The sequence below is a fragment of the Schistocerca serialis genome, chromosome 4 (assembly GCF_023864345.2).
Source record: "Schistocerca serialis cubense isolate TAMUIC-IGC-003099 chromosome 4, iqSchSeri2.2, whole genome shotgun sequence".
NCBI lineage: Eukaryota > Metazoa > Arthropoda > Insecta > Orthoptera > Acrididae > Schistocerca > Schistocerca serialis.
Window position 1 is genome coordinate 530,747,443 of NC_064641.1, and position 14,912 is coordinate 530,762,354.

Here is a 14,912-nt window from a genome sequence, read left to right on the forward strand (position 1 = left end):
ACGTATGTTACGTCCACCTGAGTTTATGGTATGTATGAGTTGCATTCGTAAACAGTTACGGAATAATGTTAAAATGGAACACAACAGGCCTAAAAAAAATGGTTCAAATGGCTCTGAGCTCTATGCGACTTAACTTCTGAGGTCATCAGTCGCCTAGAACTTAGAACTAATTAAACCTAACTAACCTAAGGACATCACACACATCCATGCCCGAGGCAGGATTCGAACCTGCGACCGTAACGGTCGCTCGGCTCCAGACTGTAGCGCCTAGAACCGCACGGCCACTCCGGCCGGCCAACAGGCCTAAAAACTTCATGTCAGCACAAGAGGGAATTTCATGAGTACTCAAAGTGTATTACTAATCTCAATTTTATTGACTATTTCCAAAGCTTCAAAATAAATCTGTCAGAAGTTATTTAAAAAGTATGAAAAACTACGTATATTTTGTTATTACCGACACTTTGAGATAAAGTATTATTAATTTACTTTTTCTGTAAAATTAACAGCTCCTTAGGATGACTTGTGGTTTTATAGAGTTGTTGCAAATGTAGTCAAGAAAAATAGCCCACTTTAACCTTACAATGTAACATCGTGTTATGTAAACATAATCTGCGCAAAGTTTAAAATAAACACACTTAGTACGTTTATAATATCATTACCAGCACTCTGTGCTTACATCTATTTCCAAAACAAAGAAAAAAGCCTGTTTACTTACATCACACAGGAATTTGCTCGATTTTAGTGTCCAGTCTTTGCACCTTGAACTTACAAGCCTCCTTTCACGCCGATCTACACCTGAAGGAAGCCGAAAAATTTGTAGCGACCATGTCTGCTATTATTTGAGCAGTTTGGAGCTGGACACCCAAAAAAAAATGTTCACATGTGTGTGAAATCTTATGGGACTTAACTGCTAAGGTCATCAGTCCCTAAGCTTACACACTACTTAACCTAAATTACCCTAAGGACAAACACACACACACCCATGCCCGAATGTGTATCTACAGACCTTACTCGTATGAGTCTCCGCCGCAGCCAACTCGTCACCTGAGTCTGTTGTCGGGTACAAGGGGACACGAATCGCTCAGAAAGAAGAGCGGGAACACGAGTACGTGAACACAGCCGTGGACTCGCAGCTTTCTCGCTACACACCGTTTTCAAAGACACCGTTTTAAAAGAAATTTTGCCATTACACTGTAACTACTATTAAGTTTCTTCAAACAATCGTGTGTCGTCTGAACAAGATACAACCAGGTAAAAGGCACTACAGGCGCAAAGATGCGAGCTGGTGCCCGTGCCATGGAGACTCGCCACTTGCGCGAGTTCCACCAGCGCCACGGGCGGCGCTGATGTTGAAGATATCGTCTCGACCAATTGCCGGCCAAGTACAATCCGCCAATGACCGGAAGAGAACGGACAGAAGCCTGCTCGGAAGATAGAAGAGCAACTCTCGTCTCTTGGTTATAGACCAGCATCCAGGGCTGACTTAGACAGGGAATGTCGTTTAGCGAACGCTTAGAAGTGAACAGACGGTTGTTGTAAATCGCATTTGCTAAGTACTGAGTAGTTTCCCTACGATTATTTGCACTTAGCCGTTGAGGGCCTTTTTGCATTATATTACATGCAGTGTTGCTGACTTCATTATTCAACAAGTCACAAAGATAGGTAAACCATTTTAACTCATTTGTTTAATTTTGTTACTAATTTGTTGGAGTGTTGTAGAACCTTCATTCCCCTATCCTGTTATCTGACTCTGAGGCATAGCTGTGAAATAGTGGCAGAGAGGAATTGCCTTAGCGGTGTACTGCATCACAACCCTTTTCACAAATTCACAAACTCGGCCTACCGCAACAACAGTGGCCTCGCAGTTTGAGACACCTTGTCAAGGATTGCACGGCCTCTGCCGACGGAAGTTAGAGTCCGTCCTCGGGCATGGATGTGTGTGTGTGTGTGTGTGTGTGTGTGTGTGTGTTGTTCTTAACATAAGTTAGTTTAAGTAGTGTGTAAGTCTAGGGACCGATGACCTCATCGGTTTGGTCCCTTAGGAATTCACACATATTTGAACATTTTTGAACGACAGTGGTAGCAGCAGCGAAGATGCCTTTACAAAACTGTCGACAGAGGTTTACAGAAATCATGGTTTCGACTTCATAGCCATTCTCAAGTGCAAGTTGAAACTTCACAACATGCCCGACCTGCCTGCATGGCAGAAGCAAGTTATATATCAGTGTAACGTCCGAGTGATCGGTAGTAATGAATGTTCTCTGAATAAATAACAAATATTAAAATAAATTTACAGCAGTCTTCGAAAAAGATTTTTCTACATTAATGTACGTTTAACTAAATGTACATTAATGTAGATAAAACCTTTTCTAAGACTGCTGTAAATTTATTTTAATATTTGTTATCTATTGAGAGAATTTCTAACAATTACGTCGACGTAACAGACTTTCGAGGCGTTTTCGAGTCAGTAACGACAAGAGAAGAAAACGTGATACTAGGATAAAGCGTAATCTCTATATGGTGATTAATTATTAAAATAAATTATAGAAATGATTGATAATCTACACAACTCGCAGCTAGCCCACAAACTCAAGGTGGCGTGACCAAATGAATGCACGAACAGTCTGCTTTTTGTGGCAGGGAGACAGCAGTGGTGTAGGTATGTGATCAGTTTTCGTTTGATGCAACAAGTACAGGGCGACAATTATTGAACGATATGAAATAAAATCGTCATAGCTTCTGAACGGTTTGCATTAGGACGTTCAAACTGCACGGTTGGTCGCAGGGCATATTGGGAATTAGTATACGCATGTATGATTTGGTTTAGCGACGAAGTTCACTTTCATTTGGATGGGTTGGTCAATAAGCAAAATTGACGCACTAGGGGGACTGAGAATCCGCATTTCGCTATCGACAAGCCTTTCCACCTTCAACGGATGAATGTGTGGTGTGCAATGTCCAGTCACGGAATAATCGGTACGATGTTCCTTGATGGCACGGTGACTACCGAAGGGTATGTGAAGGTTTTGGGAGATGATTTCATCCCCACTGTTCCATGTGACCCTGATTTCAACAAGATGCGGTTCATGCAAGACGGAGCTCGATCCTATCGAAGCAGAAGAGTGTTTGACGTCCTGGAGGAGCACCTTGGTGACTGCATTATGGCTCTGGGGTACCCCGAGGCGACGGGTGGGTCTCGATTGGCCGTCATATTCTCCTGGACTGACGCAACTCCTTTTTGAGGGGCTATACTAAAGGCAAGATGTACAGCAATAACCCCAAAACCACTGCTGAGCCGTGAACAGCCATTCAGGAGGTCATCGACAGCATCGATGTTCCGACACTTCAGCGTGTCATGCAGAATTTCGCTATTCGTCTGTGCCACATCATCGCCAATGACGGCAGACGTATCGAATACGTCATACTCTAAATCCGAATATCTGTAGTGAAGTTTACATGTGAATAAAGTGTGTGCACGAGGTAATTTGTAACTAATTTATGTTTTTTTCCATACAGTTCAATTATTGTCACCCTGTATGTCTCAATTTATAGCAAGGTATGCAAAAGGTTGAGATAATGGATATTTTTCCCTTTGATGTCAACACCTACTCTAGCGTCAAAATCACAGAATAATGTACTGCGAGTTCTTCTTGTGACATACACTACGTGATCAAAAGTATCCGGACACTTGGTTGAAAATGACTTACAAGTTCGTGGCACCCTCCATCGATGATGCTGAAATTCAGTATGGTGTTGACCCACCCTTAGCCTTGCTGACATCTTCCATTCTCGCAGGCATACGTTCAGTCAGGTGCTGGAAGGCTTCTTGGGAATGGCAGCCCATTCTTCACGGAGTGCTGCACGGAGGAGAGGTGTCGATGTCGGTCGGTGAGGTCTGGCACGAAGTCGGCGTTCCAAAACATCCCAAAGATGTTATACAGGATTCAGGTCAGGACTCTGTGCAGGCCAGTCCATTACATGGATGTTGTCGTGTAACCACTCAGCCATAGGCCATGAATTATGAACAGGTGCTCGATCGTGTTGAAAGATGCAATCGCTATTCCTGAATTGCTCTTCAACAGTGAGAAGCAAGAAGGTGCCTTAAATATCAATGTAGGCCTGTGCTGTGATAGTACCAAGCAAAACAACAAGGGGTGCAAGCCCCCTTCATGTAAAACACATCCAGACCATAACACCGCCGCCTCCGAATTTTACTGTTGGCGCTACGCACGCTGGCAGATGACATTCACCTGGCATTCGCCATACCCACACCGTGCCATCGGATTGCCACATTGTGACCGTGATTCGCCACTCCACACAATGTTTTTGCGCTGTTCAGTTGTCCAATATTTACGCTCCTTACACCAAGCGAAGCGTAGTTTGACATTTACTGGTATGATGTGTGACTTATGAACAGCCACTCGACCATGAAATCCAAGTTTTCTCACCTCCCGTCTGTCGTAGTACTTGCCATGGATCCTGATGCAGTTTGGAGTTCCTGTGTGATGGTCTGGATAGATGTCTGCCTATTACACATTACGGTCCTCTTGAACTGCCGGCGGTCTCTGTCAGTCAACAGACGAAGTCGACCTGTACGCTTTTGTGCTGTACGTGTCCCTTCTGGTTTCCACCTCACAATCACATTGGAAACAGTGGACCTAGGGACGTTTAGGGGTGTGGAAACCTCGCGTACAGACATATGACACAAGTAACACCCACTCACCTGACACCCTTCGAAGTCCGTGAGTTCCACGGACAGCCCCATTCTACTGTCTCACGGTGTCTAATGACTACGGAGGTCGTTGATATGGAGTACGTGGAAGTAGGTGGCAGCACAATGCACCTAATATGAAAAACGTATGTTTTTGGGTGTGTCAGGATACATTTGATCGCATAGTGTATGATGCTTTCTATTTTGTACTGTATCATGTACGAGACAATAGGAACCACTTTGCGCTAGAGAATAATTTTCCTGAACAGTCTTTAATACGTAGCTGAGATTACTGTTTCTGTACACAGTGGAATGAGTGGTGATCGCTTGAATGAAAGTAATGAGCTAGGAACTCTGTCTGGCATGCCGGCCGATTGCCTGTACTAGAATACAGCCATTAGTCATGGGTGCCAGTGTTATTGGGAGTTAATGGTTCCCGTGTTGTGATGAGAACTTTTATGATGGTTAAAATGAGAATTGGAGTTATTAGAGCTTTTGCCAGAACGCAGCACATTATGTAGTCCTCTTTTAATGGATATGGATTGGTTGCTAGGCCCGTGGACGTGGCGAAATGACAGTCAAACTGTAACATTGGCGAAAACGCTTGGATGCTAAATAGTTTCAAGCGTCATGGGGAACTCTTTCTACATCTCCGTCACACTCTCCAAGTTACATAACGGTCTGTGTCGGAAGGTACATGCGTTATCACAAATGACTGTCCCTTCCTTGTTCTACTCGCGAATCTCACCTGGGAAAATGACTAATTTCTCGAATTTTCTTGTCAATGCCTCTCCACAAGATGATGTGGGAGGAAGTAATATGTTCTCCGACTCTTCTGGGAAAGTGGTCTCTCAAAATTTAAATAGGAAAAACGCCTCTCTTGTAGCGTCATTGAGCATTTCTCTACCGCTATCACGCCGACTAAACGATACCGTGACGAAACGCAATTGAGCAATTATTTCCTTTTCAGAAATCTAGTCTGGGATATAATGACACACCGAAAGTCTGCTGCTGAGTACCGGTCGTAGTTCGACAACGTGGATCAGAAGCACATGGACGTCAGTTTCCTGGTAATAATTTGGTGCAATGCGCTGTGTTTAAATATCATCCCGACTTTTTTCACTTGTTAAAACGTTCAGCAGAGTAAGCCATATCTTATTTTACGAATTCCTGAAATAAGCAATGTGCTGCTAAGAAAAGGTAACAGCATACGACCAACACGCGACAGTGGAGAGTTTTGCACCTGTTTGTAACAAGTTCTGATTGTCGGCTACCACAACACTGTTCAAATGGTTCAAATGGCTCTGAGCACTATGGGACTTAACATCTGTGATCATCAGTCGCCTAGAACTTAGAACTACTTAAACCTAACTAACCTAAGGACATCACACACATCCATACCCGAGGCAGGATTCGAACCTGCGACCGTAACGGTCACGCGGTTCCAGAGTGAAGCGCCTAGAACCGCACGGCCACACCGGCCGGCACAACACTGTCTTGGTGACTTTCACGAGATACGTAACACAACAATCCAAGTAGTTGCGAACCTATTCTGAATGTTATCAGCAGATGGAACGAAATTAAAGTTAGCGCCGCTGAGGGTGTTACATAGGCTGTCTCAAGAGGAATGGTCAGTATTCAGGGATGTGACAGGAACGATTATGTGAAGCAAAAAAGTACAATAAACATGGACTCTAAGACGTATACCTTATGAGTAAATGCATGTTGCATGTATGTTTGCATTTTGTGGTCAGTTGGAGAGTAAATGCATATTTCGAAGATGAGTGAATGAATATTACATCATTTCTCTGATAACAGTACATACATTGCAATAACTTGCGTGGTAGCACCTATTATTGGTTCTTTTGCATAGGAATTACGCCAAAAGTGTGGAAAATGCATAATTTCATGGATTTTATAGCAAACTTCATAGTGAGCTCTAGCACTCTCAGTTCCAGCCCTATTCTGTGAACCCGGCTCCAGAAACCAGACAATTTTATCAATATTTAGAGACCTGCTGTGGAGACATTTGTCAATATATTTTGACAAATAGCCCACTATTTAAATTCTACTTCCTTCTACTTTTAAATTATGGTGAGATGTTTATGTTGTATTTAATAGAGTTTGAAGGTAATCACATAATAGCTTCCATGTTTTTGTAAATGTAAAAATAGTCATATATTCAAATAAAACATAGCAAAAATTATATAAAGTGAAAATATTTTATTTATATCCACTCTTTATATTTCTCAATTCAGTTCTCACACAGAATCATAATGTTTCTTTGTGTGGTATACATTGCAACAAGGTTCCATACACAATGCAACACTACACTGCTCACATTGGTACCGCGTTTCTTTGCGGGAAGCTTTTCCAGTTCCTTTCTTGCTCCTGGAGCTGCATACATGGCACACACGTGTAGCATACTCCTTGGATGTTGCTAAAGGAGATACCTTTGTGATCATCTACCCACAGTTCCGCTGTGTACACTTGTACCAGTGACTTGTTGCACTTCCTCCTGAGACAACTCAGCTATGAGTGTTACAAAAAAGTCAGTGATTGTCATTTTCTTCTGGTGCGCAGAATTGTACAAGAAGAATGAATTTGACACTCCAATACCAATAAGCAACAGGTGAAAATACAGTTTCCTCCACCATTTAACTGTCCTGTATCCAAATACATTGTAGTGTAAGCGTTGGTCTGCAAGGACGGCCATAGTCTTGATGCAGTTGTACTCTAGAACTTGAAGTGGCTTCAGCACAAATGTACCATTCCTTTTTGTGTGCGCACCAAATGACACCCTATGTCAAGTTGATAATGAATACACATTCCTCTTGTCCTTCCATTTCATTGCAAACACATTACCTTTACGTCTGTATGTCATTTCTCCCTTCTGTAGTTTAGTTGCTACTAAATCTTGGGGCATCGATCTCCTTGACTTGCTCACAGTGTCTACAGCACCAGTTCCTGCTTGAGCGAACTGCTGAAACAGATCGGGACTCTAATAAAATCTGTCTAAGTACACAGTGTGGCCTTTACGCACCAGACTGCCTTCAGACAGGAGCCTACAACTGCTTTCCAGCATACACTTCAAAATTGAGGACATAAGCACTGCTTGCCTCTGCAACAGTGTACAGCTTCAAGCCGTATTCGTGAGGTTTGTTCTGTGTATACACTTGAAAACCAACATAACCTCGAAATGGGCATTTACCTTCATCTGTTGTAAGTTTTTCTGATGGACGATATGCGTAAATACAACGTTCCCTCAACCTGTCGTAGTAAGGAAGGATTTTGAAGAGTGGACGAAATCCTTCTTCTCCTGGCCTTCTTTTGCTTACGGATCAGTGAGATTTAAGCAAGAAAGTATCTGATTATACCGCAAACGACTCATTATATACGGACAGAAATTGCAACTTACACCTGGATTAGAGCTCCAGTGATCTGCCATTCTTGGCCTTCTGGAAACGCACATATGAAAGACGATCTCATTTTAGTCAACGTAACTGGCTTCCACGAACTCAATAATGAATGAGGCTTCAGTTCGTTTTTACTGTGTTTCTTTATAATTGTTTGCACTGCATATAAATTTGTTTGTGCTTTCAAATCTCTGAGATCTCCATCCGTTAGAAACACGTCAGCACAGTCGAATACCGAACTTGCAGAACTGATATCTGCAAGTATTTTTCTCGGCGTTGTGTTGATGGGCAAAGACGGTAAAAAGTCGACTACGCTCCAGACGTCAGCTTCAGCAACAAAAACATCAAGCGGTGCATACTGAAATACATCATCGCTTCCAGCCAATTCTGACGAGCTACTTTCGTTCAGATCATCAACTGAAAAGAATAATATAGACTGTGACAGTGTGGTTGCAGCATAGCCTAACAAAATGTATAACACGGCGTAAGTTTTTTGCGTAAATAGCAACAACACCATGTAATGGATAAGCAATAATTCATGTATTTACTATTAAAACAGTCTTGATCACAATTTATTTATTACAGTGTGCGGTTTCGACCACTACTGTGGTCATCTGCAGACCAATGAGTAAGAACCTCCTCCTGCTGGAGAATTCTCCAGCAGGAGGAGGTTCTTACTCATTGGTCTGAAGATGACCACAGTAGTGGTCGAAACCGGTCACCGTAATAAATAAATTGTGATCAAGACTGTTTTTAATAGTAAATATTTACAACACATTGATCATTGTCACTCCCATAATGTATTCAAAAGTAATAATTCATGTACCTTCAAAAATGCCATTCTCTTCCCCACCCTCTTCTGCACTCTCTGTTATAATCGAAAACCTCTTCCATCACGAGTAAGTCACTTATTTCGTGCCATTTCGAACCAAATTCACAACTTACAATTCGCCGTGTGCCGGCGTTTATGCGAATAAAGCGCTGCGTGCCAACGTTGCTGTGAAGATATATTACTCTTCAAACATCGCTGAGAGAAAGATACTTCCCACACCATCTGTGAACTTAAGCCTGAAGTAAGATCCCAGGAAGCCCATACCACCGTCCAAAGCCGTCAGAATAGCGTCAAAGAGATGATACTCGAAGAGAACACTGTAGCCCGTAAATTCTACGGGATTGACGATTTTTTGAAGTCCAGCGGCCTAAATTTTACGGGCTTGGCGCAGAGTGCGCTAGAGCACAAGTTAGACTCGGTAGATATCGACAGAAGTCAATAAATTTACATAAAAAAGGCTCCTACTGTTGCTGAGAGATGCTGCCCCATTTTGTATATGATGAAGGCCAGCAAAGCAACTAAAATAATTTTCCTATCGTAAAGCGCGTTACGTGTTTAGCCCACGCGCTACATCGTGTACCTTAAGCAATATGCAACGTCTAAAATCCGACAAAGTGAATATGCTAATAGCCGCAACAAACAGTCTAATTAGACGCACAAAATATGAACTTTTCCTAATACAGAAAGGATTTATTATGTCATATATCTACTATTTTCCCTGTTGAAGATAGTTTTGAAAGAACCTGCTCGTGTTGTTACATTTACGTAGATACATACTACCAGATTTGGCTTTGCGCCACAACCTATTTTAACCACATGAGGTACTTGCATAAATGCGGAAATTTTTTACTGTGATAATTTTGACGAAGTGAAGTCGGTAAGAGGCCGTAAATTCGCGAAATGTTATTGAAATTATCATCTGTTTGCTTCAGGCTATCGGAAAGCGTTAAATTACTGCCCCCAAACTGGTCTCTTTTCGGTTGTGCGTCATAGACACTTTCGAAGCCACCAACGCAGTTCATGTTAAAGACGCGGGAATGGTGTTCGAGGAAACATATTTGTAACGAAACCTGATTTACATCAAATCAAATTTTTCGCATTTGACTGCGGAATAACGAAATTGGAAGCCACAGGTAACCGGTGGAATCTCTGATATTTACGCATGGCAACGAATAAGGAACCCACTTGACAAGCAATGCGGATTTTCAAATTTTTGATATCCTGATCGTATTTTGCTGATGTATTCGCATCATGTAATCACTTTTATGGACGGCGTGCATAATGACAAACTTCCATAATCTGAAGATGCTTACCACAGGTGAAAGGTGTCATTGAAATTTGAAAATAGAAACCTCCGCAACCAAGACTGTATTTTTATCTCAAATCTTACACTGCTTACTTGTAGCTGCAACGATGGAATGGAAGAAATTTTAAAATAATTTTTCCTAGCCTAAAGAGCGTTACATGTTTAGGTCATGTGCTATATTGCGTAGCTTAAAAAACAGGCAACGTCTGAAACATGACAGAATGAATACGATGACAGCCGCCTCCAACAAACAAAATAGACGCACATAATACAAAAGCTTCAAAATTGCAACAACATTTATTAAGTCATTAGCTGACTTTTATCCCTGTTGAAGGTATTTTTGAAAGCACTTGCTCGTGTTACCGCGTTTATCGCACACTGAAGTGACAAAAGTCTTAGGATACTTACTAAAATTGAGTCTGACTTCCTGTTGCCCGACATGTGCAGCAACTCGACGTAGCATTGACGCAAGCCCCCTGCAGACATAGTGAACCACGCTGCCACCATAGCCGTCCATAAATGCGAATGTGTTGACGGCGCAGGGTTTTGTGCACGAACTGAGCTCTTGATTACGTCCCATAAATTTTCGATAGGATTCATTTCGGCAGATCTGATTGGCCAAAATCATTCACTCGAATCGTTCAGAGTGTTCTTCAAACCAGTCATGAACAATTGCGGCTAGGTGATATGGCGCATTGTCATCTATAAAAATTCCATCGCTGTTTGGGAACATGAAGTCCATGAACGGCTGAACATAAACATTTCCAGTCAATAATCGGTTCACTTGGACCAGAGGAACCAGTGAATTCCATGTCTACACAGTCTACACCATTATGAAGCACAGTCTACACCATTACAGTCTACAGTCTACACCATTATGAAGTCTACACCATTATGAAGCTACAGTCTACACCATTATGAAGCCACCACCAGCTTGCACAGTGCCTTGCTGGCAGCTTGGATCCATAGCTTAGTGGGATATGCGCCGTACTCGAACTCTACCATCGGCTCTTATCAACTGAAATCGGGACGCATCTGGCCAGGTCACTGTTTACCAGTCATCTAGCGTCCAACCGATATGATCACGAACCCAGGAGAGGCGCTGCACGTGAAGTAGTGCTGTTAGCAAAGGTACTCGCATCGTCGTCTGCTGGCATATCCCAACAACGCCAAATTTCGCCTCACTGTTCTAACGGATATGTTCATTGTATATCACACTTTGGTTTTGCGATTGTATCACGCAGTGTTGTTTGCGTGTTAGCACTGACAACGCTAAGAAAAACGCCGCTGCTCGCTGTCGTTGAGTGAAGGCCACCGGCCACTGCGTTGTCCGTGGTGAGAGGTAGTGCCTGAAATTTGGTATTCTTGGCACACTCTTGAAACTGCTGTCTCTGAATACTGAAGTCCCTAACGATTTCCGAAGTGAAATGTCCCATGCGTCTAGCTCCAACTACCATTCCGGTTTCAAAGTTTGTTAATTCCTGTCGTATGGTCACAATCACCTAGTAAAGCTTTCCACATGAATCAACCAAGTACAAATACAACTCCGCCAATGCAACGATATCTTACACCTTGTGTAAGCGATACTACGGGCATCGATATATATGGATATCGCTATCCCATGACTTTTGTCATCTAAGTATGGATATATGCTGTCAGATTTATCTCTACCATCACATTTTAACCAGATGAGGTACCTGCACAAAACCGTCCATTATTTGCTGCCATAATTTTGACGTTAACATCTGTGTGCTTCAAGTTATTGAAAAACGTTATGTTATTGCCCCCTAACGGTTTTTTCCGGTTATGAGACGTAGACACTTTCGAAGACACTAAAGCAGTTTACATTAAAGACGAGGAAGCGAAAAAAAATAAAAATAAAAAGCAGATTTGCAGCCAGACATGATTTACATCGAATCACATTTTTCGCATTTTTCTGGGACAATAATGAAAGCAGAATCTACAGATAAATGATGGAATCTCTGACCTTTATTAAAGAGTCGAGTAAGGTCCCCACAGTAGTGCTCATGACATCTTAAATGTTGTAATATTCATCGAAAACCGGAACATCTGGCATCAGTATAGGTGAAAGCCAATAGTCAAATTTAGCCATTTTGCCTGTAGAATACGATACAGCTGCTAAACTTGACTTGTATGACACAGTCACTGAGTTTGCTTGATTCAAAGCAAGGAAAAGCAATGTAAAACTATAATGAAAACGTGGAGGAGGATGTCTTTTCAATTCTTAGTTATAACGCTTTATTTTTTATCGATAAGTAATAGTTTATACACTGTTAATAATTTATGTTGTCAAATCTAATATTTATTATACATATTATTGAAACCAACTTACAGTAGCTGCTATATAAAATTAATGATTTAGATTTACCTTACATTTTTAGTAAGTTTATACGAAATGTGATTTATTTACCACAATGATAGATTTAATGTGTTGTGTGCAACATTTTTCATTAGTATTGTTCACTTAAGTATTTTTTATCAATAATGCTTATTTTTTCTTGAATGCACTTTTTTGAATCGTAGTTCATCCGACTGGTTTGATGGCTAGCCGTGAGTCCCCTCTCGTGCAAACCTCTTCATCTCAGAGTAGCAGTAACACTCAGTATCCTCAGTCATTTGATTCATTTTTCCAATCTATCTCTTCCACTTCGATTTTTACCGTCTACTGCTCCTTGTAGTACCGCAGAAGTTATTCCCTGATATCATAACATATGTCCTATCATCCTTCCTTCATGCACATCCAAAGGAACACGCACTGCAGCAACTACAGCCTTCAAGAAATATAGGAAATGTATTTAAAACGTGAATACGAATTACCATGGGCTGTGTCTTGGAAGACGACAGTGAAAATTTGTGCCGGACCCGGACTCGAACTAGGAATCCCTGCTTTACGCGAGCAGTTGCCTTAACCATTTCGGCTATTCGTGTACGATCCACGGCCCTATCCAAACTTTCATATGTCGTCGTCTATGCATCGAGGGCTCGGTATTGGCGAATAAATACGAAATACCAGTGCCTGTGCTACTAAGAACTACGACGCAAAGGAAGGCCCTCTGAGTCTCAATAAATATGTCCTTCCTGGAAGGGGAATATAGGTAACGTAAGTGTGCAGGTTGTGACGCACGGACGACGACATATTGAAGTTTGGGTCTGGCTGTGAGTCGAGCACAGATAGCCAAAATGGTTAAGGCGAACGTTCGTGTAAAGCGGGAAATCCGGGTTTGAGTCCTGGTCCGGCACAAATTTTCGTTGTCATCATTGCAGCTGATGGGTGTTCATATTGTAAGTAGGCTGTTTAGGTTTTTATATTGGTAACGCCACGTAGCGCACTGTATGAAAATCACTGACTGTGCTGTGTGCAGTCTGTGGCTGGGTGGCATTGTTGTAATATTCGCTATTGTAGTGTTGGGCTGTTGGCTGTTAACAGCGCGTAGCGTTGCACAGTTGGAGGTGAGCCGTCAGCAGTGGTGGATGTGGGGAGAGAGATGGCGGAATTTTGAGAGCGGATGATCTGGACGTGTGTCCATCAGACAGAGTAAATTTGTAATACTGGATATCATGAACTGCTATATATATTATGACTTTTGGACACTATTAAGGTAAATACATTGTTTGTTCAAGCGTTTGTTCCAATGAGTCTAACTTTTGAAGCTGTTGCTGTGTTTGTCTCTGATTTTGTTCCAGGTGTCTAACTTTTGAAGATTTTGTCTCATTTGTTTCTGATTTTGTTCAAGCGTTTTGTCTAACTTTCGTAACCTTTGTCCCATTTGTTGCATTAACTGTAATAAAAATGCACTGGTGTCTGAAAAATGTTCCTCAGTGCTATTCGGCAGTGCATTTGAACTGGCAATATTGGTATTTTGAAAAGCAGAAAATGTGTGTTGACTTATTTGAGAAAACGGTGAGGACGCAAAACCTGAATTTACAGTATTTGTCATTTCGGATTCCTGAGGCGAGCTGTTGCCGACCGATCGATCGATAATGCTTCCCTGTTCACTAATTGTTTCACTGTCTACCCCATTATTTGTAGCCTGCTCCATTTCCCTATGCACAATTACCAAATTACTACTTTGAACATTAGTTAATTTATTACACGGTGGCGCTAACACACTGCTTTCGTCTTCACTGTCATTTCTTAGTTTACTTTGGAGCCTAGTATTACGTTTTTCACACGCCATTATTGTCACAATATTTCACGCGATAACACAGAAAAGCATAATTTGAAAAGCAAAATAAGAGAAAACATTAGCATAGGGCTGAAAATAATATCTAGTTAATTGCAAGATCAGCTGCGAAATACTTGGTGCAAAACTACATGCATGCCACAACTGTTTTACTGTACAACAATGAAAAACTACAACTACAAAGGAAATTCTCTCTATAATTACGCGCTAGCAATAAACAATAGCTACACTAATTACACAAACTACAAGAAAAAATCAGAAGATTCCAGTGAGGTATCCTCGGATAAGGGTCGACATATGAAACGTCCCCTTAGAAAAATTATACATGACTTAAACTGACACACAATATTTTTTAGCGCAACGAAATCTGACTTTCTATAATCCCTACAAAAGAATGGCCCTGACTAACATTAACCTATACCTTTCACAAATCACTTACTTC